This window comes from Strix aluco, chromosome 1, assembly GCF_031877795.1.
Source record: "Strix aluco isolate bStrAlu1 chromosome 1, bStrAlu1.hap1, whole genome shotgun sequence".
Lineage (NCBI taxonomy): Eukaryota > Metazoa > Chordata > Aves > Strigiformes > Strigidae > Strix > Strix aluco.
This window is the reverse complement of record NC_133931.1, coordinates 112,174,875-112,198,652: the sequence shown is the minus strand read 5'-3', so window position 1 is coordinate 112,198,652 and position 23,778 is coordinate 112,174,875. Positions and strand designations below refer to the sequence as shown.

The window sequence follows — 23,778 nt, the reverse complement described above, 5'->3', positions numbered from 1 at the left end:
GACCATGGTGGGTAAAGGCCATAAGCCAAATAGAATTCATGCTGTTAGGAGACATTGTGGTATTAATTGAATCCATTCCAACTCATATTATACAATGAATAAATGTGATGCACCCATAGGATGCTCAGTAGTGTAACGCACACTTCCCACTGCCTCCTCACATAGAGGCACCAGCCGCTCACACCAGCACTCATCCAAACTCACTTATCAAAAGCCAATTTCCTACCAACCCTCATTAAATCTGGGAATAAAGAGCTTTACAGTAATTTTCCAGAGACTTTTATAATAAGATGCCAGAAAAGAATACAGGAAGGTAAATAATTCATAGGGGCATGTATGGAGATAAAAATCGATTAGGATATCCTCGTGGTGTTTGCCTTCCCAGAAAACATCACCTCCCCTCAGGCACCTTGCATGCATTTCTATGTTGGTAGGTCTAGGGACATGAAGACAGGATCCACATCTAGCATATACATTAAATCTAATCGCATCCTTAAAAGTTTAGAGCAAAAGCTCCATCACTATTCACCGATTAGCTTTGACTTCACTGTGGTTGTACCATATGTTCTATCTACAATGTATAAGACATCACTGCTCTTGAGACTGAGGTTTTTATGAAGCGCTGTGTTCACATTCACAAGATCCTAAATATTTATTGCACTTTATCCCTTTCATGCTTTTCGCTGATTTCCCCTTAGCACTGTGCATTAACTGTGATTTCATGCACGCACTGAAACATCCCCAGGAACTGTACAAAATATCAGTGCACTCCACTTTCCTGGAAGACTGAATTCACTCAAGAGATCTGGCCTCACAGCCAGAACAATTCTGTATGCTCCTCCTCCTTGTCAACCTCACCAATTTAGAATTTTTGCCTCATTTCCTTTATTATGAGGGATGGTGGGTCTAAGACAGACCTGTTGGTACTTCTTTAAAAGATTCTTTTTCTTCTTTTTTCTTTTTTTAATTTTTTCAGGAAAACAAAAAACTTTATAATAGACTAAGTTTTTTTGTAGTTCAGGGAGTTTCTTTCACTTACTGTAACTTTTTCTTACACACAGAAACATGACCTGAACAGGGAGGTCAGGCAAAACTCACAGTTTTGGTTTCAGAAAAGGCTGGAAAATATTTTTCAACTTTTTCCCTGTCAAGAATCCATTTCACAGAAAAAGATAATATTGAGAATCCCTTCCTATATGTTTGGGGATCTATCCATTACAAAGGCTATAAACCTGCAATGGAAAGCCAGGTTTGAGGCATTAAACATCTGAGGTAGCATCTGTATTTCATTATTTATTCTAGTTCTGGAAAAGACGTGATGGTTCTCTTCCTTCTGGCAAAGAGGGGTAGAGGTTAGCACACCCTCCCCTCCTTGTCTTCCCCTCATTTGCACTTGGCTTTCTATTTGAAATGAAAAATAATTGGAGGAACAAATTTATAGTTTATTATTCTTACTGGAGAAAAATCTGAAAAGTAGGTCAGGAGCCTTGAGAAATGTAATTTTGCCAACAAGCAAACAGAAAGAATATAAATACTTGCATTTTTATAGCGTCTTCACCCTAAGCACAAATAAAAATGTTAATTAATTTAGTCTTCTAACACCTTTTTTAGGAAACTGTTATGGTCCCCATTTTTCAGGTGATGCAAATAGGCTCAGAAGAGAGCCTGTGACTTTCCCAGGGTCACACACAAACTGAGAAATAAAGCCAGGAAAAGAATCCAGGGCTTCTTAGTAAGTGGCAGAAATATTCTTCCTTTCACATCAGAGCACAGTGGGACCTAGAGGGATGACAGGAGAACAGGGCAGAAGCAGCTGAGAAACCACAGTACTTCTACCCAGCCAAGCCCTGACAGTGTCTAACGACAGAGGTAAGATGCAGGCAGCAGTACAGGACTGATGGCAACAGTCACATTCCTGAAAATAATCTAACAGTCCTCTCCACCCTGAATGGTCAGAAGCTTTAAAATGGAAAAAAAATAGTTCACAGAGTTGAATTAGATCTATAAACCCAGAAGTAGTTCAAAAGCTTAATAAAACCTTGCGTTAAGTGAGGTTTCCTCATCCATGACTCCCAGTGTGATAGAAACCCACACATGTGCTTAAGCTTTCAGGATATCAATACTTCTACTGAATCTATTGTCACATCATAATCCATTAATTCTTCAGTCATCCAATCAATATTTGAGCAAAATCACAAGAAAAAAGAGTGGGAATTTCTAGTGTATCAAGAGGAGGAAAACTATTCATAAACAAAACTTTGGGGTTTAATACACTGCAAGGAAGCAGAAAGGAACATTTCCACTTTATTTTCAAAATTCTGTCAGGAAATTTCCCCTGATAAAAAGAAAAAAGAGATAAATGACATTTCAAAGAAAGGTAAGCTTTATTCAGCACAGGTTTGGAAAGCAGCTTTTTTGTTCTTCTCAGCCATTTCAAGTCTCTTTTGATGGAATCACTTACAGTAGAACTGCTGCACACGCATCATCCCATAGCACCACTGCCTTAGATCTTTCTTATCAGTATTTCTGTTAATTTCAGGAGGTTACAACTTCACCACTGGTCCATGATACCCCATGTCCTTGGCAGCAAACTCCCACCCTTCAACAGGAGTTCCCACAAGCGGACATCAGCTGCCTATTCACATTGCTCAGGAAAGCCTCTGTGCTTGGCACAGAAGCCAGGAAGGTGTTTAAGCCCTAGGCAGGTACAGATTCAAGCACACAAAGAATGCTCTTGAAGTGGCACCTCAAAGGGTTTGTTTCCAATGCACAGCACAAAGCTATAATTTGCCCATTCCTGAAAGATCCCAGCTTGCAGATGTAAACACAGAGATCTAAACCAACCAGCAAGCAGATACCTTTCATGAACCATAGCTGTTAATCCTAAAGATAACACTTTGGTTTTAATACTGAAATCTGAGCACATTACACAAATGGAAATAAATGAAGCATGCACAATTTCTGCTCTGAAGAAATGATTCTACTGGAAACAGCATAAAAGGAAACGTTAAAACAAAGTCACTAATCAGTAGGAGTCACCTGCTCTATGCTTTTCACGAAGAACTAACACAATGCCTGCATGACCTCTGCAAGCAAGCTAAAGCCCTTCAGCCTGCTTTTTCTCCTTTTTTCCTCTGCTGTTTGTTTTCCACCCCCTTTTTTCTCTTACATAAAACCTTAATTGATTTTGGATTAGGAAACTAAAACAGATGTTACCACAGGTTTTAACATAAGCACACTTCATTGATGCTGCATATTAAAAACTGTAAATGTTATCACTTTCATCTTCATTTATGATTGAAAAATAACGCTACCCACCTGTGAAGTTGACTTTGAAGCTGTAAATCCAGACATCTACAATATTTTAAGACTCTAAAATATAGATCTGTGATGACATATTTTCCTGTCTGTGAAAGAACCGCTGTACTGATGTGTTATGGATGAAGGCTGGATGTACTCTAATACAAGATGCTGTCAACAAAATTATTTCTGGCATGTTTATTTGAAACCTGACAAAAGTCTGCCAGCATGATGGCCATATTAGAATAATATAATAGCTTCTTAAAACAAAAACTCATCATGCACAACTTTTTTTTTTTTTTTTCATAGTCATGTCTATATTGCAAAATGAAAGAAGCACAATATAGACATCACTCATCAAGTATTGGTATTATTTAATAAAAGCTATAGATCCTGGGCCAAAATCTCTGAAGTATCAATAGCGGGTTAGTCATGGTAGGCCTCTTACTGCTTTTCAACATGGAGTTGCCACTTTTGGGCAATAACAATAAAACCTAGGTGTGTTATACTGGAATATATACATTCCAGACACGTGTGCTCTATGTGAGGCCTTTGGTGAAGCAGGTGACATTGGGCCACAGCTGGAGACAGGAGACTGAGCTCTCAGTTATGCCAGTGTAAATCAGAAAGAAAATAAAAAGAAAAAAACAAAAAAGGAAAAAAGCAAGAAATGAATGGTATGAAAAAAAAGCAGGTGCAGGATCCCTTAGTGGCTTCAGAGGTGGTAGGATGGGATTTATAGCAAGGGTTAGTATGGATTCCATACTAGCAATTCTTGAAAGCTCTGCTTCTTGGGTTTTTTTGAGTTACTTCTAAATTTTAACTAAATTACCTGAAATACTACACACTCACAAACATAATAAATGAAGAATCTTCTAGCAAGCTTGTCAACACAGTTAACCAGGAATACGTATTCTACCTTCACCTCAGGCTACCTTGTTCTGAATTAAAACTTTTGCCTGATGACATAACAGTGAGTGCAATGTCTCCGGCAAGTCAGCTCACCAGTTGCAGAACATGGCCCAGAATAAAAACTTTGCTGAGGAATGAAGGTATGGAAACACTGTTGTCCCTGGCAAAAACTCCAATGATGTTCAGTGGAAAAATAATCTTGCTCTTAATTAGTTCTTATAACACAAAATTGCTGCAGATTATAACTGCTAAACAGTACAACAAATGAGATAGAGTAGGTAACCCATATGGTTAGATTATTAACCTTGTGTTGCAAAAAAGAAATATTAATTGAAATAATAATGGCAGTAAACTAGATGCATTGCAGTGGTTACAGCAGGAGGTTTGCTGAGACCTCCGGTTACATTGCTGATTGATAACTGCCTTACTGTCTCATTGCACTCCTCCGCCTGTCTGGATCCTCTGCCACTCTCCTGCCTTAAATTTAAGGATGGAGTTTCTTCGTGGGCAGGAATAATTTTTGGTACCCTGCCTGGCACAGTGGAAACCTCAATCACTAAAGAACTTAGGCAGTATAATAATATGGATAAACAATAATAAGCATATAACTGCATCCTTCTCACCTCTGAATTCAAGCTGAGTTACTTTTGTTTGTTTGGTTGGTTTTTTTTTAATTTTCTTTTCTTTCCTTTTCCTCCCCACTCACCTCCCTCCCCTCCTGCTGCTGCAGAGCACCCTGAGCTGTGCTCCAGCTGAAGTGTGATGCTGAATAGCAATCGGTTTGCAGATAGGCTCAGAGAGCCTAAGCCTGAGGCTACAGTAAACTCAGTTGTTCTGATGCTAAAGGTGACATTTTAGAGTGAGCGGAATAAAAACTTGGTTTATTTTTACAAATGAGGCATGGCATGTACGTGGGCTTTCCTGCAAAACCCCAACAGAAAGATTCAGAGGGATAAAACCATCCTGCCCGTCACAGTGATGAACGACAGCTACATTATGTTTGTCTTCATCTTCTGTTGATAATAAATGCTTTTACTAAGAGGGAGCAATGACTTAATAACAGTTAACATCTTTGCTGTCTACTCCCCTGCACCCTGAGAAAAATCTTTTACCCTGCACACAATGCAACACACTATCCTGCCCTGCGTTTCTGGGAGGCTCTTATATGAAAGCCCTAAAGCCACTCTTTTGGCCCTGTAGCTCCATCTCCTCTCACAATTTTCTGCAAAGTGCACATACGCAAATGCTTTGACGTTGGGCATTAATGGAGTGTTTGAGAGTAAGCGAGGAAAAGGCTGTAGCTGTAACACTCAGCCCTTTGTAAAAATAAACCTTGCATGTTTTATGCTTTGATGGAGCTTTCAGTCTTACATGTTTCTATTACAAAGCCAATAGGAGAAAATGAATGCCATCTGTACCTTACACCTAACTGTTAGCTTTAACAGATGATGGGTCTTCCACAGTTTTAGAGCAGAAGGCACCAGATCCTCAGCTAGCATTGACTGACACAGATCATTGGCTCCACTGGAACAAAGCCAGTCTGTGTCAGCTACAAATGAAACCCAGTGCTACTTCTAAATTAAAAAAAAAATCTGTAAAAAGATCTAAATACAGTAATATCTGGGATTCCTAGCTGTACTGTATTGCAGAAATGGATATTTAATAACATCCCATCATTTTTATGAGCATTATGATGAAACAGTCTTGGATCCCCTCCATAGCTAGCAGCACTAAAAGACTAATTTAGCATCTCTGTATTTTGAACTGGCATCTCACATGACTTTTGTACTCAAGTATAGTAACTACACTGCAACATCCTCCTACCCCCTTACAACGTACAGTATACAGTATACAGTATTGCCATTTGAAGCATTCCCAAATTATTCCTAGTGCTTAGGGACAACGTGACTACATGGAATTTCCAAAATAAATTCGAAGTTAGGAACATGGACTCTGAAATCCTGCCAGAAGCCTATTCTCAAGGTGACAAAAATTCAAGCTGCAAACACCAGCTTGGACCTGTTGCACTAAGTGTGGCTGCGGCCAAGGGCATGGCCATCTTCTGACTCATGCCCGGGAGAAAGGAGATGGCAATGTTGTACATGTGTGTGACACCCGACATACGTTATTAGAGATACTTTTAGGCAAGAATTGTGATGGTCTTGATTTAATGTCATCTTATTAATCTTCTTCACTTTCCCACCATCAATTTGGTTCATTCATTGCTGTAACCTAGATGTTTTTATAGTACCTGGCACAGCGGGACTGTAAATCCACACAGGGGCCCTTAGCTGCTACTGTAATTCAAGTCATAATTAAAGATCCATTCCCAATAGTGACAGAGCCCATAAAATCAACAGCATTTCTTTGATTTTATTTCAGTGTTTGATATAAGCACACACATTCATCCACTAAAACAGAACCAAATCATCTCCTCGGGTGAAATATCTGCCATAGCACCAGTAAAACTTGGTTTGATGCTTAGAATTTTATTTCATAAGAGTCTGTGTTATCATCAGATCTGTGAAAAGGCTTGGCAAGCCCAAATGCCACAGATTATGTCACTGATCCCAAGACCTCTGTATGCTACAGCACTTGCTTAGCTCCAGTTTTTCCACTATAATGCTCTGACAGCCTGGCTCCCTCCAAACCAAGCTGCAACACACACGAGCCTTGAAACAGTTCATACCCACGCAGAAAGCATCTGCAAAACGTGATGTTGCCAAGGCATGCCAGGATGACATCTCTCTACTCTATTTCTTGTAGAATTATGATCTCAAGAAAGGGGAAAAGATGCTTCTCTGCAATACTTGAGAGCTTGGCAAAACCACCTCTCAGCTTTGTTGTCTCCCCTAATTCCAAAAAAATGCCATTCTGCTTACATTTGTAAACAGGCAATTACATTTTTTAGTGAAACTATATTTCAGAAAAAATAAAATACCATTCAATTTACAACTCTGAACAGCAAGGAAGAATTTGTGATAAGGGAAGTAGTGAGGTGTTTAATCTCCCTGGGTAGAAGACAGCATTACAAATTCTATTTAATATTATATTTTACTAACTCCTAGGCATTTTTTTTCTTCTGTAATCTAGTTTGTAAATAATTTGTTTCTAAATGGTACAGGAAGGAAAACAGAAGGTGAACAGAATTTAATTCCTAAATAATTTGTTTGGGAACAATGTAAGAAAGAGCCGTGAAGACAGCCAAGTTTTGAGGTCACCACACTGCAGAGACTGTGGGAAGAGGAATACAAAAACTGTGTGTACAGCAGGGGGGGAAAGAAATGGTTTTATCAATTTCATTTTGCACTCTCCTGAGGTGTCCATCAGACTCAGGATGCAGAAACTGCACTGCGTGCTAAGAAAGTAAAAATTACCTTGCCAGGTTACCTTATTCTGCGATACAGTAATTATTATATGAATTCAAGAGTGAATTAAAGCAGCTGGGGGTAGGGGAGGGTCGCTCCTCCGTTGGTCGACGTATGTAACTCTCATTAACACACATCAAAGCTTCATGCATGTATGGGAAAATAAAAAAACAGAAAGAAAGAGAGAAGCACCCTCAGTACAACCTACCATGCCAACCATCATCTATCATTACTATCTGAAATGCGTCAGCTGCTTTTTGTTCAAAATACGTTTCTCTCATCATCGCTTCTTACAGGATGATGGTGGACTGGGGATTTCAGATGAGGTCCCTGGCTGGCGTGAGGGCTGCAAGGTGACAACTCCTGAAGATCCCACGGCCATGCGAGCAGTTGGGCAAACTAGGTCAGAGGCAGGATTGACCCCTGAGTCCTGGAGTTACATGGGGAGATGAGAGACACAGACAGACCAAGGGGCAAGAGGATGGTGTGGGATTGCAGGGAGGACAAGGCTGCACTGGCAATTCAGAACTTTTTTGTGGGAGAGAACATTTGATCAGAGCCCATAATAATGGGATTTCAAAAGTAATGACAACTACCTGAACCTCCATGATGAGACACAACACAAAAGGCTTTTATGCACTGAACAAATAAAAATGTCCAAACTATCAAGCATGTGATGATAAAATCTGTTTTGTATGCTCACTAAAAGACTCACTGAATTTAGTAAAGGACCAGTAAAAATCGCATATTTCTGTCCTTGGTGGGACTTGAGCGACATCTGTTTTACATAAAAGTTGAGTTCAGCAGGAAAAAAAAAAAAATTCCTCAAATAAGCCAGTAGGATCTCATGAGAGAGAAAAGTTCCTCCCTGTTTCAAGCCAGAGCCTGCCCTTACTAAGGTCAATAATAACATTTTTAGTAGCATTCCTTAGTCCTTCAATCTTTTCCATATATCATAATTAATCAGATTATGGTGCTGGATTTCTCAAGCATCTGAGTATCCTATTAAAATCAAAGTATAGTATAGGAGGTATGTAAAATGCAAACTCCAGAGATATCCTGGATGCTAAAATTCACAGATGATTTTTGTCTTTTACACAACTTTTATTTTAAGCACAAGTCATTTACTGTTTTGAAAAGAACAAATTATTTGATGTATCGATACTTCAAAGACAATGCAATTGTATTATTCATAACTGTAGCAATATTTATATTAAGATGCTACTTATACTTCTACCTTTAAGACAATCTTAATTTTCTGTTGTTTCTAGGACCAAGTTATAGTTGATGTGCGGGTCTCTAGTGCTGTTTCCATCTGTAGTATGTAGCCAAGCTTTTAATTAAAATTATAGAAGGAATATTCTTCTCTGCTACAAATTTTAACAATGTTGAGCAAAGGAAAAATGATGTGTAAGTGTGGACCTGTATTTTACACAATACTTTTAAATGAAAAGACATTAGCAGTTCTTGGAGTAGGACGCAGTATGAAGGCTTTTTTCTCCCAGCTAAGCCCCCTTCTCCCCAACCTGTACAGCCAAGATCTTTTTGCTTAGTCTCTCTCCCCTTCTCATCTCCCAAATCTTTCATTCCTGGTTTCATAAGTAAATACAAACCAGTAAATAAAGCATACCAAAATCTGTTATCTTGTCCCAAGGGCAATTGGAGAGCACACCTCTCACCCACAACAGCCAAACCCTCTTACAATGCAGTTCAGCATGACTGTATGACTTCTTTACCAAAACAGTCCCTTTCCTGAAGCATTCCTGGGACAGTCCTGCTAGTAATGGGCCAAAACCATGACTGGGAGCATGCTAAAAAAACACACCTATGCTTGGTCCCCTGCACCCCTCCAGGTTACTTCACCATATAAATGAAGCCCCAAATCCAAAACCTACAGTCCCCAATTCACCCCCAGTTCTGCAATTCTTACTCTTAAGGAAATTAATTTGCTTAAGCTCGAACCATTACTTGTGCAGAAGAAAGGAGCAAGGAACACAACAGTGAAAGGAGGGCTGTCTTCTCCATTTTTATAATGTTAACTATTTCTTTCTGGCTAGCAGCAACCTGTGCTGATTTCTGTGAGCATTGCTTGGATGATGAAGCAGGGAGCAGAGTCCTCAGGCTGCAAGACTGTCCTCAAAATAACTGGGAGACATCTCAGTTCTCCTAATGGGATTTGCTTGGGCTTTTCTCAGACATTCTTGAATCAGAAACCACTTCATGGATCTCCTGATTCACGAAGTTAAAAAAATAAAAGTCTTAATTCTCCCTGGCCCTTGTCCAGCTCTAGCTTAGGAAAACTGTAGTTTGAAGAATTACAGATCTTCGAAGGGTACTCTGGGTTTTGGTGTGAAATGCCAGCCGGCTGGCTCAGCACCGAGTGCTGCTGTCAGGGAAAGTGACTCCAAGGTCTCCAAAGGTTTATGAGTCTTATGCTTGGTCTGTTTTAATTGATTTCTATTTTTACCAGGGTTCTCACAGCACATTACAAAGAGCTTTGCAAAGTAATTTATTTTCATTTTCAAAACTTTCTGGGCGGCAGTAAACTCTACTAACAAAGTAAGTAATTTTTCCTTGGGAAAGCAAGATGCCAACTTTCTTTCCCATACTGAGCTGTGTTAACTGTGGCACAACACCACAGGAGCATGACTCCTTGTATCAAAAGAACACTTTTCTTGCTCATTTTTAATTTGAAAGAAGTATCCTTAATTCAACACAATACTGAGACTCGGTAAGTGAATTACAGAATGGAACGGAGACATTCACGTTCCCATTCAAAAGAAAAAAGCAAAAATGACTGACACACAAATTGCAATTTTTTTCTTGCAGAAGATCTATTTCACAAGGGTCACTGCCACCCAGCAGCAAAGTCACTGCATTATCATGATCATTTTTAATCTCCCTACACAATTCATGTTAGCATCTTAATAGCACTGACAAAAGCACCTCTTCTCCTGAATCATGCTGCTGGTTTATCTGTCTGCTTTTCACTGGCTTCAAGCTTTAAAGTTTTGCTGTAATCAAAATTCTTCCTTTAATTTTGTGACATTCTCATTTCTGATGTCAAAAGTGAGAGAGTGTGGGTTAGAAAGGTCCCCTTTGCATTTGAAACTGAAGTTAAATGTAGAAATATCATATTGATTTAAACATGCTGTAGGATTTGAAAAGAGAAAAATCACCCAAGCTGACAACACAATGACTTGATGTGGCAGTTTCATTGCATCCCATGAGAAATGCACCAGAGATGGGAAGGAAAAAGGCAAGTGTCCAAGATAGTTTCTTCTCCACACCTCACCAACCTGTTATTCTCTCAAGAAGTAGGGTTTGGCTTCTGAAATTAAGGGGTCTTAACAGACCCAGCACGCAGAGAGCGCCATTTCCACATTTCCCTACAGTGCTCAGCAGAGCTTCAGATCAACTCCTGATCTAAATACACATAAAAGGGTTCTCTATCTTCATCTCCCTGTCCATCTCACTCACTTTACAAGACTTAAAGACATCCTAAACTCATGGGATGCTGCAACAAACCTTCCAGTACAGACTTCCCTACCAAGTACCCCCTCTAGCCCTCTCATGCAGTGCTGCAAACACCACATTGCACCATGCCCAGTCCAATGTCCTCAGAGATGTTCAGATTCTTAATTACCTGTGGCTTCACCAGGATCCAGGCACAGAAGCGCTCCTGAGGACCTGGGACTTGATGCCTCTCTTCTCCCTATCTAAATTCAAAGATAAAACTCTTCCATAACTAATGAAAGAGTTCAGAAGTGATCAGGTATGTAGCTGTGGGAGAAGGAAAATGATGGGGGCTGGAGTATTGGTATTTTTAAAGAGAGAAGAGCATTAGCACAGCTAGGATTTCATTTACCATGTGAAAAATCTGTCCAGAGCAGAATGGGAACTCTACCAATTAATATACTCTACAGATGCATCTCTCCAATAAGCAGAGTTTTAGGGATCATTTTTTGTTGACACACACCATAAGGGAACGAAAAGGTTAATATAGTGTATATGAGTGCATTTTTAAATATCAATTTAAGGGAATTTTCTCTGCTGTAAATTAGGCTCTGGCACCAGGGAAAACCATTAAACTGAAATTTAAAAAAAGGAACAAAAGAATTTAATTTAAAGCTACATTATGATTGCATTGCTCATTGGTGCACACACAAAAATCAGCAACATGCATTTCATTTTTAACTTCTTTGATTACAAAAAGGCTATTATCAGTGAAAGATAATGCTGAATCATAATTAGAAGCAGAACTCTCCCTCCTACCAGCCTGCACAGCTCAACATTTTCTGTAATGCAATATAAAGTAATTTTGGTTAGAAATCCCATTTGTCAGCTCTTCTCATATTCAGGAGCTTGTGACCCCTCTACCTCTGGTCATACACACTTCTGTATACTCAGAAAAAGCAGTGTTTGGTTTCTGAACTCCAGACTTCCCATTCAGTAAGACCTTACATCGGCCTAGCTGCAGCTGAACACATGAAGAAATTTAAGGGCAAAAATGATGAAGTTTTTGAACTCCTGGGATCTGTATAGAAGATCTGAACCAAATTTTTCAGGTTTCCACTAATGTTAACTGGCAGGAAAGCAAACCTAAGCTGAAATCCTGCTTTTTCAAGAGGGCTAAACCAGTTCCCATAACTTCACAGCATTGTCACAGGCTCTCAATTTCCCATTATCTGACTTGCAAACTATGGACTCATATTCACATCAGCTATACATAGGGCATCTTCTTTACCTGGAGAGAGGAGGACACACAGCAGTACAGTGACATTCACACTCAAAGCTACAGTAAGAACATGTCCTCGAGCTGACACAGCTCCACATTGACGTTTCCCAAAACTATCACCAGACATAGCCCTTGTGCTTTTCTCAAGTGACATCTTCTGTCACCAAACTCAGGAATTGAAAGGCGGTGCTGAGAACAGCAAGATTTTATGACATGGTCTGCATCAATGAAGTGAAGAAAGAATATGACACAACTGATCTGTGCTCATATGTTGGCCACTGTGCTGGTTGCCAAAAGATATCAGCAGCACAATGAAGGGACAGACAGGTCGTATGAGCTACTCCAGCTAAATCAGCTGCATTATTTTCCTTCCACTTCATTGACATAAATACCTGTGTCATTCCCCTTGTGTATTCAACAGCCTTTCATCTGGTTCATCACTGAAACCTCGCTCTATAGAGAACAGATAATTGTCAATGTAAAGAATCTCAGTTATTTAATGATGACATATGAATCTTCAGCCGTTGCTGAATGCTGTACTGAGGAAGAGAGGTCAAAGCTCTTCTGCTCTTGGCATTTTACTCTCCTGCAGTGTCCCCCACATTGCTGAATATGCCCCACACTGCCCTGTCTGTCCCTTCACTATATAATGGGATTTTATACCTCTCTCTCCAGAAATTCTTCACCTGTTGGTAAAACATGTCAAGAGTATGTGATTATATATTAGTATAATCTTTTATATCTGACCAGGCTACTATAGACCATTTATTCCCTCCTCTTACAGATAGTTTGAGCTATTAATGAAGGGAGTGTCAAGTGCTAATCTTTCAGTTGGCAGGATAAAACATAATGGCAAAGCCCACCACTTCACCTAAAAAATTGAAAACAAAGAGACAAGCAAGCCACGATACTAAAATATTTACAGTCCTTTTGTCACATTCATTTGGACAAGGAGAATGATGAAGGCAGGATTAAAAAAAAAACCCAAAAGAAAACAATTAGACTTGCACAGATTCATTCACTGTATTATATTACGACAACAGAGAAGCATATATGTATATTTACACACACACACACGCACACACACACACTCCTCTTTTTTTCTTTCTGTATCTTGGCATGGGAAAGCAGGGACTCACTCCCTGCACACACAGCTACTTAGCTCTGTACGAGAAGTAATTTCTTTTTTATCCATTAATTTTCACCTCCTTTGAAATGTGAAACAATCTGTCCTTTAGTCAGCTAAGTGGAGCTGGACCTTGTCTCCTCTAAGGAAACACCTTGCAAGTCAATAGCTGCAACCCCTTCCCTGTTGGGTAGGACCAAGCAACGGTGGCAAACTGCAGCAGAGGTTCATCATTTCAGCTAATCCCCTCCCCATACGGTGAGGGACTATACTGTAGTAAATAATTAATGAAAGATATGTCTGATCAGAAGTTCAAAAGAATCAGAGGAATTGCAGAAGTAAAAGCTAGTGGATTTCTTTTTTTTTCCTTTTCTTTCATTTTTCCCATGGGCTTCTTTGGGCTCACGGGTAAAAAGAGACCCTTAAATCTGAAAGCACTCCCCATCACCATGTGTGCTCCTGAGAGCATGGTGGCTCTTGGTGTGATATATCCAGTGTCTCCAGTAGCTCGCTAGGGCACCTTGAGCCACGCTATCTTTGAAACATGGATCTCAGTGTTACAATACCTGCCTGAAAAGCTGGGATAAATGCTGGGGCAGTCAGCCTGGGCTAAGCTCTTGCAAGCACATGCTCTTGGGACCCCAGCGAGCTAATTTAAAGCTAGGACTTGGGACAGTGACTGCAAAGCAGACATGCTCTCATTTATTTTTTAGTAGGAGGAGGATGGAGGAGGAAAACCGTATGTTTTATGACCTCTCCTTGTTAGCAAGAAATATGATAAGGCTGTGCCTTAGTGCCCAACACTTTTTTGCAGTCTTGAAATAGAAAAGAAAAAGCACTGCTTTTTTGTACATAGTATTTTGCCTTCATAAAATATTGCTATTATAGCCTTATAATGTAAAATGAAAAAGGAAATCTCATAGCAAACTAATGGGGCACTGCAAACCTCGGATTGTTCTTTTTTTCATTTTCTTGGCATGAATTTAAGAAAAAAAATCAGAAGCTAGTTCATTCTCTTACATAACCATTTGTGAAGGACTCTTAAAATTCACATCAACAGTATCTCATTCCCACTTTTCCCTTAATTTCCATTTTGTTTAATGGCTTCATCACTATTTATTTGTGATTTCAGTATTTTTTTTCCCTCCTGAGAGAGAAAAACTCTTCTGGGTAATAGGACAAAGAGCTGGCATCTGTCTGCTGTTGTGCTTCTGTAAAAAATATAATAACAAAAAAATTCCCTTGCAGGGAATAAGTTCAGTTCTACTTTTTTCCCTGAGGTCTGGTAACACGATTCCAGTGATGCCAAGAGTCAAGATGCAAGTGTCACATGAGGAGGTACTCTCAGCACGAGTTATGCAGTCACACAGCACATCCCCTTTGCAGGCCGAAGACATGAAGTGTAAAATAATCAGTCTTGCAAGGTCCTAACAAGCCCCTGTGTTTCAGGCTGTACCATGCAAACAAAAAATGTCTGGCACAGATAGAAAATACAGCTAGAGGCTTGTATTAAATTTGTGAAATTACAGGAGGTACTTAACCTTTGTCCTGTAACTTTTCATGGGAAATGAGAACATTTGCCATCCAGGCAGGAAGCTATTATCCCCCATGGGAATGAAAGATGTCTTGATATAATCCTGATCCTTTGACAACAAGACTTCTGAACCTGGACGCCCTCAAAATATGAGTCTATGAAACATCCGTGCTTGCATTCATGCTGAGCATGGACTTCCCAAGAGCCTCCTGTATTCTATACCATCCATACTTTACATCCTTCTTAATTACAATTCAACTAATTTCTCACTTACCTTAAGCCTTATATTAAGAATTCAAATTCCTAAACCAGCAAATGCATCTGTTGCAGAAAGAAATATGTGGAAAAGCCCCAATGAGAGAAATGGCTGGAAAAGTTAAATTTGTATAGATTTTTTAATGCTTGTACTAGTTCAATTTTCTGATTTTGATCTAATTCCTTTCCTCATCAGTTGGTCACTCCATGGTAGAAGTGACTAACCATGCATGGTGGGAGCCCACGGTACAGATCCAGTTTTTGATCCAGTAACAGACAATTTGTTAACCTCACTTAGTAGTGATGTTAACCCCCTAATCTGCATCCTCCTACCTCCTCACTGGTTTGTAGCTTTTGCTGCCACTGTTTTCCCCATAGTTTTCCTTTTCACAGTGTGAGGAAATGGGACACCCTCACTCTAGGAACAGAAATCTCTGGGAAAAATGGAGGTTTTACTAGGTCATCTATACAAGATATTTGAGTAATTACATTGAAAGCAGGGTTAAGTTGTTAAAAGCCATTTAGATGCCTGTTTGTTCCCAGTTTCCCAAACACCTGTAAAAATTGATGCCCCAATTCCTAACCACCTTTTCATTTGAGATAGCACCCTTTAAGAGCCATATTCCTATGGGTTTCCTGCTCACATACAGAAAAAAAAAAATCTCCCACAAGGGTTTTGAGGCAAGGGCCTTTGAAGTTTAGCCTAACACGAGAGGTTTGCTGGCCAGGGCACAGAGCAAGGGTGCCGCTCCCCTTATTTCTGCTCAGTGCGAGAGGCCAGAGCTGACCTGTGGCATAGCAGCCTCCTCGCTCTGCTCTCACGTGCCAGCAGTATCTCCTCTGAAGCCATGGCCAGATAACAAAACACACGCTCCCACACTGCAGCTGGTCTTGCATCCGTGCCCACAGGCAGCATGTCTGTGGTGTAAGCAGCAAGGGTAGAAAAAAGGGCATCATTTCAAGTAAGAGGAGCAGGCAGTTACAGCTAATCAACTGTCTTCATCACCTTGTCAGGACAGGAGCATTTGATCTCGGCTTGAAGAATACCATTGGGCATGCTATTCGTTATCTGCTGTTCTACACAGGTACATGCACTCTGTATATTTTATTAGCTCCTGTTACACTGCATGAATGGATACCACATACAGTTCCAGCTTACCACTTTCATTATCAATTATTAAAACATTTGTCGCAGAGGGAGGAAGAATCCCGATTCTCTCTGCTACTACTGGGATGATCGTAGCATTCACAGCAAACTGCCTGAGCATCCTTCACGGAGTCTGATTCAGCAAAGACCACTGCCATGGGTGGACATGGTATCAGCAAGAGGTGGGGATGCTTGGCCTGCCTCATAATGGGCCTGCACTTGGAATCAGTCTCCAGAAAAATGCTTCCCATGTCCATTAGGGTTGACATTTACCTTAGTCCAGATGGCATTCGTCACCCTCTGTGCACCATTTAAGCTCTGAGCTCAGAGGGAGGGTGTGTGGTGTATGGGGATGATGTGCGTAGTTCTTCTGAACTGCATCACCCACGTGTGCACATAGGCTTTTTTTGTTCTTAAAGGGAAAGGTGGGCAATTAAGCAAAGGAATAAAAAATCTGTAACTTCCAAAAAAGTAAACCATGACTTTATTATAACTGGGTTTTGTTCGTCTGTCTATGTTTTATTAAGTAACTGCACAGCGTGCCTTGGAGTATTGTTGATTTCTTCATCTAAATACAAATTTAACACTGTATATTATGGGAAGCTCCTAAAATCAGTAACTGCATTTAATACATTACTAAACCCTTTTGATACCAATTAAGAAATGATGCTGTCAGTTAATGCATGGTACTGCACTATGGCTTTTCTGCCTCCTTTCTGACACTATGCTCTCTTTCTTCCACAGGGAAAATACTGCTGTGAAAGGGCCATGGTTTTCTTTGTCCCCACACACCCCATTCAGCTGTAGATGAACTCAGAAAAACATTTCACAGGATGCCTTTCTGTAGTAGGGAAACAATTTAAACTTGTGCTCAAGTCCCATGGGCTTCAGGTGGCTGGAGACAGGAGTGCTTAGTCACTTCCTAGATATTCTGCTACATGATTTACCAACATAAATACTTGCTCTGCAGAGAAAGGCCCAAGATACAACATAGGTGGCTGTAACAGGGGTATCCTTTCCCTGGCAGGAGGATGTCCCCTGTGTACAAACTCTTGCATCACCTCCCTGCAGCGACCAGCCCTCTCTGTGCACAGCGTGGGGAGCGGGGCCCAACTCATGGGTGTCTGTCTCTAAGTGGATCTGGCCCTTAATCAGAAAAGGGAATTAAATACTATGGTGTTTCACATGCTAATGACTCAAGAATATAAATTATATTTGACACAACATATTAAACATCTCATAAAACATGGCAGAATATATCCTGTGTTTTCCTGCTTTTTAATAATTTTAATAAATCAGATAAAAATGATGCCACAATGTAACCATTACAAGAAAAGATTATCAGGAGTGTAAAAATAAGAAAAACAGCCTGCTACCACACACCTTGGAAGACGAAACACAACAAGGTGTTTACAACGTTGGGTCAGAAAACAGAAACTCTAATTAAGTTTTGATATGATTGATACTGTAGATTTAAGTACTCCATTATGCAAAGCAAACCAGTGAAACCGTGGTATGTTTCCTTGTCTTGCTTTAGCCTGCATCTCAAGGGTGCTTGTAAATAGTTAAACAGCTATATCAGAATTCATCAGTTTTTAGAGAAAAATTAAACCTCAACATTCGTAACTATGATATAATGACTTACAAATCAGCGTATAATTAATCTTGATATTAACTTCATACCCTTGTGGTATATGATTTATTATGGCTTATTCATCTAACTTCTTCTATGGGTATTACTTCATGCACATACAATTTAATAGCTTTCGATGCAGTAGCAGGTGCTACTTCATAATAAAGACGTTAACTTTTTTGGAAAAAATACTTTTATATCAATTGATCATACTCTATTTTCACTTCTCTAATGGACTTGATAGTGATTAAAAATTAAACCTGAAATATAGATCCCATACTTCCATCTTCATCCTGACTGCCTTTTTCATGAGGTTTCATAGTATATTTTTATTTCAAAACCATGTTATATATCTATAGTTTCACATACCTACAGCCTTCTTAAATGTATGCTTATTCAGGGAGGATAACATCCTCTATTGTTTCCTCTGATTAGACTGGGAGTTCTCTGAGAGGTTTAAGCATTTCAAGAGGCAGCTCATTCAGTTTGACTAACAAGGCTCTTCTGGATGATGCTGTAACATGTTGTAGGATACAACCATTAGTTTTATTATGGTTTGTAGCTCTAAATTGTCTTTCTCCCTACATGAACTCCAGCTACTGCAAGACCGGTAGTTACTTACTCATCAAAGCAGCTATAAGAGAGACAGTCCCTGAGATAGCCAGACAGGTCCTTACTTGTCTTTGAGGAATGTTTCCAGATAGAGGTAAAAGAGAAAGCCCAGCACACATCAAATAATGTGAAAAATGCTTGGAAATAAATGCAAAACTAACAGCATTCCTGCAGCAGCCAAGAAACATATGGGGGAACAAAATGTAATGACCAGAATAGAAACATAACTATTCAAAAAGAAAATTTCCTATATTAACACTGCTTCTTTACTTCTTTCTCAGATATTATTCATCCTCAGACTTATCATTCATTTGTAGACTCCTCTAAATTCAGCCAGCCTCCCAGTGAGGTAATGAGATGACTGGATAAATTGGCAATTACCAGGAGAAATGCTGCAGCATCTAAAGAAGATGGCGATATTTAGGTTGGCATTGCATGGGGATGGTGAGATGCAGGCAATAGACATACTCATATATCCACAACAAATAAAAGAGATTTTACCAGTAGTGACTGTCATTCTGATAATAACCAGATTTTCAAATTCTCAGCAGTCTTGACAGTGGACGCTAAAAGTTCCCATCAAGACTATGACCTCCCCACATTAGAAATTGTCCTAACATTACATGTAAAGAGCTTAATTAAAAGAAGCAGTGTTGACCCTAAAGCCTCTGTTAAGCAAATCACTGTTGACAACCTGAAATGTTTTAACATCATTAGTGTACCTCTGAGACAGCCAGCAGCTGAAAGCCGTGACATTCTCTGAAATTGTTAAGGTGCTTCTCCCAACCCTGTCCATAAGCAAGTGCTTTCAGAGTCTCCCTGTACCTCTACATACGACAGAGAGTTAGTTTGTTAATATAAATCAAACTCATGTGAATTAGGATCTATTTCAAGAAACTTTATCTTCTGCTACCTAATCCTGCCTAAAGACAATGCGCTGCAGCAGATTCACACCTAGAATTGCAGTATTCTGGCCGCAGTAAAAAGCAACTCTGTTCACCATATGTTTACTGGTTAAAATAAGATTCTTGCATAGATGTGATGGATATCACCTTTGATAGAGACAGTGAGCTACCACATGGACGCAGAAGCCAGTAGCAGTCAGTACAGCACCAAAGTCCAAGCAGATGGCACTACCTGCCATAGCGAGCGATGCACATTGCACCCCAGTTCAGCAGCGTGTGTTCACACACCGAAATCAGGCTCTGTGGCCCAAAGTTACTCTTTCAGGTGAAAACGCACTAGCTTTCCAAATTGCTGTACAGTCATAAGCCAGATCCATGCTAAGATAACAGCTGTTTGCACATGACGCCCTTAGAAAGCAGCTTGCCATGCTGTCACTGCAAATAACAGAAAGCTGCTTTAGTTTGGTCTTCCATAATCATTCCCAGCTATGCTTCAGAGTTTAAAGATCTAATCCTGTTTGTAAAATTCAATTAGGCTTTGCAAAAAAAAAAAAAAATTAGTCATTAAAGTTTTAGATAAACAGATCTAAGCTACGAACAAAGCTGCACCACTGCTCCAGTGAATTTCAGGATTAAAGAAAATCAATATACTGTATCATATTCCTGTAAAATATTATCTGCAGTATAGCTTGTTTTCTCATTTGTGCATGAAGTTAAAATTTAAGTCTGATTTTCAGTGACTGCTATTATGGTGTAAACATTAAATAAAAAAAGAAGAAAAAATATTCACCTTCCATACATGCATGTTTCTTTTTACAACAGGTGGCCAAGTAATGCCCAGACTATTTGGAGTGGCTGAGGAGGCAGAAGCCCTGGGTCTGAACAGCCTCCTAAAGGGGAGGCAGCACAGTGGCACCTGCCTTTTACTAGACATCTAACATAGCAGTGCAATGACAATTTTCATTTGCAATCAAATAAGAATTAGTCAAGCTATTTTTTCACTTGCTATTTTTGCTTTCCCTGTTTTTTTGCTCTCCGAGATATCTCAGGGTGGGGGCAGAGAGGAAGTTCTGGGAGAAGGAGAGGGCATAAGCATTTGCAAATTTTCCTTGGACTGGTGGTATCTTACAAAACCCAAGTGTAGAAATGGCACAACTGGGTTTTGTCTCTCTTCTAAAGCAGATTCTTGTAAGCCTGTATATTAATAAATGTTAATTTTATCCCACTGTCTCTACAAGGTGATTTTCAAATTTCTGTTGATTTAATAAAGAACTTAGGTGTTCAACACTTGCAAAAACACTGCCGTTTAGATAGACACCTTCAGACAGATTTTAGGTATTTAACCTGAAGAGTCAACATTTGCAGTTCTCCAGCAGGATTACTTAGGCTTTCAGGGCAAACTTCTACATTGTCAAATGCGCTGCATGTTGTGCTAACCTGGATCCTTGCCTTGCCCCTATAGATGTGCCCATACTAAGCAATTAAACATGGCCTGGCCCAGGCAGTGGGACTCAGTTGTCCATACCACAGCAACTCCATGTCCACACCATAAGCAAAAAAAAATAAATCTCAGAGGAAAGTTTTGAGTTCAGCCCAGAAGCATCAAGTGGCCAACTTGATCTGCAGTGTAAAAGAGCTGAACAGTGTGGAAGTCTTGGAGCGTGTCCTGCCATCACTGAGTAGGCCATTACAGTGTTTAGATTATTGATATAGATGTGAGGTTTCTGAAAACTCAAGAACAAACCCTTAATGAGTCAGGAAGAAAGGAAGAAGATCTTTTATATTTATATTGTACTGAACATTTGTTGTCCTTTCATACGCTTCTGGGATGCACACTTTTCCAGAACCAATGTGGACTTTATTCCAAGAACAATCTATCTGATAAATTCCTAAAGAACTGTCAAGAAAATCTTGGGGAAAAGAATAAAAACAAGTATTTTTTTTCTCAAATATTTAATAGCCGGAACCTATAAAGAATTGTTGAAGATCTGCCAACATTTCCAATGATTTTCAAAGTCATACCATTTTTACTTGCTCCAGAACTGCTGATATCAGCAAGCATGCCCTTCTAAATAATTTATTGGCATTTCTACATAAATTAGGTACTTAAAGGTGAAGATGCCATGAACCTTGTGGAGGCTGAGTGCTCACTACATGGGCTATAATCCATCAACCCAACAGACAGATTTCCAAACTGGCTTAAACCCCAGCAGGCTCACTGCTTGGACACAGTTCAAGGACTCTAGAGACTGCAATACACTATTGAAATGTCACTTGTAGTAAAAGCACATTCTACACAAAAATAAATCACCATAAGATAAGGTATAAACCTCAGATAGTTATAAATTGATCATTTAAATCACATGTTAGTTACTGCTTGCAAAAATAAGCAATGTAAAAATTATGTTTACTTCAGCTAATGTATTATAAAAGACAGGGCGGTTTACAAGGCAGAGCCATCAGCTAAAACACGTATCTCCTCTGTAAAGTTTAAATCCTTCAGTAACACTGAATAGTCCTGCCTATCAGTTTTTAAAGTCACCATGGGCTTCTTTTTCCCAAAAACTATATAATAGCAGATGACTGGTTTGCAGGATTTGGCCACTGGAAAATGTTATGTTGGTATGTTACCCTGCAACTACTATACTTATAAAGACTGCCTGACAGCTAAGAAAGAAACAATCTGACGATGATGAACGATATTTCAAGATGAAAATTGAGGATGAGAAACCAGCAAACAAAACTCATTGCCCTAGCAAGGAACAGATCAAAATCTTAAATCACCAAAATTTGTTTTGAGATGAAAGAGAAAAAAAATTATCAAAGGCGGCTCCCATGCTGGCTAGAGGATTGCTGCAGCCAAGGTTGTGTGGCTATTGTTAGGATGAATCCATTGTTTGGATGGATCCCTGAAATACATTAGTATGAGGGGGTGAGAAAAACCAGTGATGAATTAAATGCTAAAGGGTATGGGAAGATGATAAAAGCAGCATTTCTACCAGAAACCATGAGAGCGGGAGTGGTAAAGTTGCTACTGGAGATAGAACAAGACTAAAAATGGAAATAAGGAGGACAATCAGCACTAATATCTCAAGGGATTAAGTTACAAAGACTAAAAAAAAAAATCATCAGGAGCTCAAAATAATTTAGTTATGAAATCAACACTGCTGGCCTAAAAGTTACGGAAAGCCTGAGTTATAGCAGGTGAAGGAGGAAGGAAGCTGCTGACACCAGAGATAAAAGAAGTGAGTGTCAGTGAAGGTCATTTTATCTCCCTGGTCTCTGGGTGCCTAACCACAGCCCACCAATAGATGGGGAAGGAGTGCTCAGCCCTCCATGTATGAACACGGGTGCAAGTGCAAGAATTCCTGTTTGAATACAAATCATCGTTTGCATTTATTAAACACGCTGCTGTTCTCATCATTGAGAATTCACAGGAATGGACACAAAGAAAGATGCCAGCATAGTGAACTTCTCAGCTATTAGCCAAAAAACTCTTTACAAGTGGTTTTTTTTTTTATCTAATTCATAGCACGAACTCAGACTATGTGGGGGCCCAAACAAATGAATAAATTTAATGGATGCTGATCAATTAAACTAGGGAATTTTCAAGTATAAACAGAATTTGTGGATTCTGGGTTTTTTCCCATTTATTCTTGAAAAGTCTGCTTTGACAATGGATTAAAAATGTTTCATTGCCCATTCTTATTCAGTGACTACCAAATAAAAGGGAGATTAGACATTTGTATACTTGCTGTAAACTATGAGTTTTGTATTGTTCCCTGGCTCTATATTCTTTTCAGTATTTGTTTTTGACTCTGACAAATCAGCTCTCTTAGCACTATCCAGATAATAGTTTCGAGGACAAATAGAAAATAAGATATAGCATCATTTTCCTTGTGAGAAGAGATGCAGCAAATTAGTTAATCAGAATTCATTCACCATAAGGATTTAAACCATGCTTAACTTCCTGCCTTGCTACTTGCCATTTCTAACATTACTACCTGTTTAAGATGAGACACCCAGAGGAAATGGGGTTCTGTGCTCACATTTACATTACACCATTACTTTATCTTAATGACTAACACGCCCTGTTTAATAAAGCCCTGGCATCAGCTTTATTACATCCTGCACTGCTAATGATTTGGTAGTCACCTAATGCATTAATCTTGATTCATGGCTCACTTGAAATATTTATATAGTACAAAATGCTTAAGTGAAGGTCAGTTGCATATAAAGCTTCAAAGA

The 23,778-nt window shown here is 39.4% G+C and overlaps 1 protein-coding gene across 5 annotated transcripts in view; it reads right to left on the bottom strand.

The window, feature by feature from the left end:
* The window catches only part of DPP6 (dipeptidyl peptidase like 6), a 565,289-nt gene that overhangs the window by 180,714 nt on the left and 360,797 nt on the right, over positions 1-23,778 (bottom strand). The gene's annotated exons all lie outside the window — the stretch shown is intronic.